General features: G+C 48.2%; 2 pseudogenes; one reads left to right on the top strand and one right to left on the bottom strand.

Annotated features, from left to right (window-relative positions):
* Window positions 1-3,305: 3,305 nt before the first annotated feature.
* On the bottom strand, window positions 3,306-3,849 carry LOC141372135 (histone H2B-like; annotated as a pseudogene).
* Window positions 3,850-4,583: 734 nt separating this feature from the next.
* On the top strand, window positions 4,584-5,027 carry LOC112818110 (histone H2B-like; annotated as a pseudogene).
* The last annotated feature ends 1,488 nt before the right edge of the window (window positions 5,028-6,515 follow it).

Raw genomic sequence — 6,515 nt, 5'->3', positions numbered from 1 at the left:
TTTCTCATTTCATTTACTGAGCCCTTTATCTCTGCTATGTTACTCCTTATCTCTCTGTTAGTCCTTACCATGTGTCTCACTCATGTCTTCCACAATTTTCCTGAGTTCTGTGAGTATCCTCACTTATCATTGCTTTAAATTCTCTATCAGACCTGATACGTCTATTTTACTTAGATCTCCGACCATGTCCTCGTCCCCTTCTTTCGTATGGGATAAAGTTCTCTCTCTCCTCCTTTTGTCTGCCTCTCTCTATCTGTTCCTGTGTGTTACAAAACTCAGCTACATCTTCTGCTCTTGAAAGTAGCGACTTTAGGAAGAAGTAGTCTCAGAGTGCCCTGCAGTGTAGTGTCTCCTGTTCACCAGAACCTGGCACTTCAGGAGAATATCCTATGTGTGTTGCTTATGCCCTGCTGTTGTGTCTGAGTCACTTTCCTTTCAGTGCAGTCATCTGCACTGACTCTCTGCCTCCTGCGGGATGTACTTGTTCTCTCTGGTGTTACTGAGATCCAGACAGGCCAGTTCTGGGGACAGGGGGCATGTGCCCATCAGGGAACTTGGGAGCAAAATTTGCATTCGGCCACCAGTCTTATGCCGGTTTCCCCCAAACACTGTGGCTGGTGGGTATGTGCGTGGGGTTGGCCAGGTGCATGAGGTGGGCTGTGACTCGAGGCAAAGGCTGGGTGCACCTGGGTCCCACCCTCAGTGGTGGCTGTGGGGGCACTGCTGGGCGATGCATGACAGCTGGGAACAATTCAACAGCTGGGCAGGGAAGCAGCTGTGCACCCAGTGGCGGGGTGGGGTATGCACCACTTTAACAAAATTTGCCCTGAACCCCCGGCTGAGCCCAGCAGGCCTGGAGTGGGCAAGTCCTCAGGAGAACTGGTAGGCGTGTCACACGGCTAGCAGGCTAAGTAGCAAGTGTCTGTGCAGTGCTCAGATGGCCCCATGTTCATGCTGGGGGACAGGGGAGGAAAATGGCCCCTGCAGCTTCCCGTCTTCAGAGAGGTCCCCCACCACCCTCCAAAATCAGTATGAACAATTCTGTCTCCCGTTTGCCCCTGGCATGGTGCAAACTGCCGATTTTATGTCACCCCTCCACATAGGCTGTTCTCTCTTTAAGAGTGGTGACCCAGCTGTCACTCGCCCTCCTGGCTTGCCCAGTGTGGAGTGTGCTGACTTTCAAATCTCCGGGGTCCAAGTCCCACTGGTTTTACAAACTCACGGTATTCAGCCCTTCTGGGTTCCACAGCCAAACAGTATTGGTATTAGCCTCCCCCGTGTGCGCTCCTTGGTGCAAGCGCCTATTTCTCGGCCCTCTCCCCATGCACAGCTCCCTCCTTCCTGCGGGCAGCCTCCCTCCACGTTTCTGACCTTCCTAAACTTTCAGATGCAGCTTCCCCCCTATATTTAGTTGTGGGGTTTGTTCTTCCAGTCCTTGCATTGCTCTCTGGTTTATTTAATTTTTCTGGAGATATCTAGTTTTTAAATGTGGGACGGGTGAGCTCAGGCTCCTCCTACTCTGCCATCTCCACAAGCTCCTCTGGATTCACGTTCTTAAAATGACTTTTTAAATAACATGATATGTATGAGACCAATGTGCATGAATAACTTTGAAAAACCACTGTAAGTCATGTGGACCAAAAGGGCCTTTTGAACCAGCAGCAATCAGCATGATAGAAATTAAGTGACTTAATGAAACAGGATTTTATTTTTCTAAATGTTCCACAGTCCTTTCTCTGAAAAGGCATATGAGTCTGAAAAGAGCTTTTGGCTTCAAAAATTCAGTTCCCCATGTAAATGGCAATTTCTAAGGACCACCCACAGTGATTTACTGGCACTTAATTTTATGGTAGCTTTCCTTGGGTATTTATGCAGCAAGTCCCCCATCCCTTTCCATATCCCTTTGGCTTTATTTCTCGTCCAATGGGCTCAAGAAAAAGTTGGATTACTGTACTTTACCTAGGTTTTGTCTCACTGTTTGCCTCAGAGTGACACCATTCAGAGGCTTCTACATTTAAATCAAAGGTCATTTAGAATTTATTTTAAGAGTTCACATGGAACACATGGCAAACATAATGTAATAGTCGGTTTTCATGCAACCTGTAACAAATTTCAAAGGATTGAAGTCTCCCCACCCCACCCCTAGTTTGTGTTCTCTAATCACAGATATATAGGAAGCTAGAAATCAATTAAATGGAAAGCACTTGGATAATCACCAACCTCTTTGAAATTCAGCATGTACCTATAAGAAAAGGAAACAAAGAAAGTAAAAAAGCCCATGTGCCAAGAAGAAAAACACAATGAGTGTTAAAGTGCATTACCATTACCCTAAGTCCTCCTCCCCATCAAATCACTTGACGTAGAGGAAGGGGTCACCTTAGTATTCTTAATTGCCAAGCAGCCTCTTATTTTGATGCAAAATGATAGGGACAGGTCCCACTGTAATATCTGCATGTTGACACTTCAGTCGCCCTGGTTCAAAGGAAGCGCGTCAACAGAAACCAACAGGCAGAATTGTCGAAGATCACACCACCTTGCCCCTCAATCTCCAGGCACAAGAAGGCTATTATTGATTCAGCCCTGGTCACCCTACCACCCTTTGGGCCAATGGCCGTGGATCCTGTGCTGCCAGTTGCTTATTGGTTGCTGCCACCGGAGGCTGGGAGCATAGCTGCTCTCATTGGACGACCCTGTCTTCCGGGCATAATTGCAGGGCAGGAAGTCTTTTGGTTTTAAGGGAAAGATGGTAAGCTACCAAGGCACAGAATCAGACAAATTTGAAAAAAGTAAAGTAAGCCATTCTTTTTTTATTTTATTTATTTATTTTTATTTCCTTACGTTAATCACATAAAGTAGGCCTTTCACAAGGTCGGGAGCTTGAGGAGGGCATGGCTCTAGATAGGTTGAGTTTTCTGCACGGTGTTTGGGTCCTCTTCTATGTATTTAACTGAATTAGAATGAGGGGATACATTGAGGGAATATGAATGGTGTACGGGTGAGTTTTGTATCTGCTACAGTGCTTCACTTGTTGCTCTATCAACACACTCGGAAAATCTCTATAGGATACGACTCGACACAAGTGGGAGAAGGAGAATACAAAAGACAAGTAAAATTATTGTGGATCCAGCTGTGACCATAAAGAGTCCCAAAGACACTGACCTGAAGGAAGGGACCACTTAGGAAAGGGATGAAATGCGACATGGTCAAGGAATATCATAACAGCCTGCACCACACACATATATTAAAGTGGACTTGCTCACGGTAAAGGTGTTTTAAGAATGGGGAGAATGGCACATGTCCAAACGCTAGAGTAGGTGCATGTCTAGAGAGTGACAGGTCTCTTGTGTCAAGTTAGGTGACTCTGAAAAGAGCCTTTGGTTTCCGAGGTGGTCAGTCTGTAGGGAAGCAGCGCATTGGCGGAAGGTCAACCTGATGATGACCTTGGTGGCCTCAGACATGGCTGCTTGCCAATCTCCCTGGGCAGCAGAAGGCTCACGGCTGTCTGGATCTCCCAGTGGTGATGGTGGAGCACTTGGTGGAACAGGCCAGGCGAGAGGCCTCCTCGGCAATGCGCTCAAAGATGTCCTTGAGGAACGAATGCATGATGCTCATGGCCTCCTGCGAGAGGCTCAGGCCCTCGTGAACCTGCTTCAGAACCCTGGGGAGGTAGGTGGCGAAACCGTGCGGGCTGCGGTGGCGATGGAGATGGACAAAGCAGCGGCAGTGGCGGCCACGGTGGCGGCCTCTGTGCCTCGGCTGCCTCTGCTTCGGGCTCTTCCGGTCTGCTTCCGTGGGCTCCTCGGTGCTGAGGCTTACCTCAGAAGAGGTCTCACACCCAGGTTCAGCCATGTTGGGCTCGCTTTCCCGACAGCTCAGAAGGAAGGGCACTGGCGGCAGCTTGAGGGGTGCCAGCCCATTTATAGTCGCTGCATTTCCTGACGTCACTGGCAAGTCCTATCTGATTGGACAAAATGCAAAGACAAGAAGGGAGTCACTGAGCCATGTATTGTCAGATCTGAATGCTTCCCCCGAGCTTGACATCAAAATCAGGCGGCTTCTAATTTTCTTGTGACGGCCGCCAGAAATACGTTCAAATATACCATATAAACTTATAGTTTACCTCCAGATGTTGGGTCACGGTATCAGGTTTGTGAAATACAGAGTAACATGAGGCTCTGTGCTGAGCTTGGGCCCCCCACCTTGGGAGTCGCTCCCTCTCCCCCTGCCCATTCTACTACTCCACTCCCTCTCTCTCTGACTCTCCTTGAAAAGAAAATTTCATATTGGAAATCTGGAGGAAACTACACCTTTACATGGAATGTTTTAACATTTTTCTAGTGGTAGTCACAAGAAAATTAGAGGACGCCTGATTCCGACTCTGACTGAAGAGACGTCAAGCTCGAGGGCAAGCAGTCAGATCTGACAAGACCTGGCTCAGTGACCTGCTTCTTAGCTTTGCATGTTGTCCAATCAGATAGGACTTGCCGGTGACATCAGGAAATGCAGTGACTATAAATGGACCCTCCCTGCTCAAGCGGCCGCCAGTGCCCTTCCTTCTGAGCTGTCGGGAAGGTGAGCCCCACATGGCTGAACCTGGGTGTGAGACCTCTTCTGAGGAAAGCCTCAGCACCAAGGAGCCCACAGCAGCAGACCCGATGAGCCCAAAGCAGAAGTAGCCCAGGCATGGAGGCCGCCGCCGTGGCCATGGCCGCGGCTGCCACTGCCTTGTCTGCTGCCGCCACCACTGCCCCGACTGTTTCGCCACCTACTTCCCCAGGGTTCTGAAGCAGGTTCACCAGGGTCTGAGCCTCTCGCAGGAGGCCCTGAGTGTCACGGATTCGTTCTTCAAGGACATCTTCGAGCGCATCGCTGAGGAGGCCTCTCGCCTGGCCCGCTTCACCAAGCACTCCACCATCACCACCAGGGAGATCCAGACAGCTGTGCGCCTGCTGCTGCCTGGGGAGATTGGCAAGCACGCCGTGTCCGAGGCCCTGAAGGCCGTCATCAGGTTCTACGGACGCAAATGAGCTGCCTCCTGACTGCCTGACCACCTCGCAAACCAAAGTCTCTTTTCAGAGCCACCTCACTTGGCACAAGAGCCCTGTAACTCTCCAGAGTCACACCTACTCTAGCGTTTGGACCTGTGCCATTCTGCCCGCTCTTAAAACACCTTTACCGTGAGCAAGTCCACTTTAATATATGTGTGTGGTGCAGTCAGTTATGATTTTCCTTGACCATGTTGCATTTCATCACATTCCTAAGTGGCCCAGTCCTTTAGGTCAGCGTCTCCACGACCCTTTACGGTCACAGCAGGGTCCACAATAATTTTACTTGCCCTTTTTATTCTCCTTCTCCCACTTGTGTCGAATAGTACCCTATGGAGAATTTCTGAGTGTGTTGATACAGCAACAAGTGAAGCACTGTAACAGATACAAAACTCACCCTTACCCCATTCACATTCCCTCAACTTATCTCCTCATCCTAATTCAGTGAAATACATAAAAAAGGAACCAAACACTGTGCAGAAAACTCAACCTATCTAGAACCACGCCCTAGTAGAGGTCCCGACCTTGTGAAAAGCCTACTTTAGGTGATTAACGTAACATAAATAAATTAAAAAAAAAAAGGCCTACTTTACTTCAATAAAAATTTATCTGATTTTGTGCCGTGGTACCGTACCATCTTTACATTTGACACAAATGGCTTCCTGCCCTGCAATTATGCCTGGATGACGGGGTGATCCAATGAGAGCAGCTGTGCTCCCAGCCTCTGCTGGCAGCGACCAATAAGCAACTGGCAGCGCAGGATCCACGGCCATTGGCCCAAAGGGTGGTTGGGTAACCTGGGCTGAACCAATAATAGCCCTCCTGTGCCTGGAGGTTGAGGGGCATGGTGGTGTGATGGTCGACATGTCAGCCTGTGGTTTGTGTTGAAGCACTTCCTTTGAACCAGGGTGGTTGATGTTTCAACATGCAGATGTCATGTTGGGAACTGTCCCTAACATTTTGCATCAAAATAAGAGGCTGCTTGGCTATTAAGAGAACTAAGGTGACCATTCCTCTACGTCAAGTGATTTGATGGGGAGGAGGACTTAGGGTAATGGTAATGCACTTTAACACTCATTGTGTTTTTCTTCTTGGCGTATGGGCTTTTTTCTTTCTTTGTTTCCTTTTCCTATAGGTACATGCTGAATTTCAAAGTGGTTGGTGATTATCCAAGTGCTTTCCATTTAATGGATTTATAGCTTCCTATATATCTGTGAAGGGAGAACACACTGTCAGGGTTGTGTGGGGGGGCTTCAATTTGTTACAGATTGTACGAAAACCGACTATTTCGTTATGTTTGCTATATGTTTCATGTGAACACTAAAAATAAATTCTAAATGACCTTTGATTTGAATGTATAATCCTGTGAATGGTGTCACTCTGAGCTGAACAGTGAGACAAAAGCTAGGTAAACTACAGGAATCCAAACTTTTCTTGAGCCCATTTGATGAGAGATAAAGCCAAAGGGAT

Source organism: Callorhinus ursinus, unplaced genomic scaffold, assembly GCF_003265705.2.
Source record: "Callorhinus ursinus isolate GAN/ISIS: 27379988/994484 unplaced genomic scaffold, GSC_fseal_2.0 scaffold1407, whole genome shotgun sequence".
Classification (NCBI taxonomy): Eukaryota; Metazoa; Chordata; class Mammalia; order Carnivora; family Otariidae; genus Callorhinus; species Callorhinus ursinus.
This window is presented reverse-complemented; position numbering and strand designations above follow the sequence as displayed.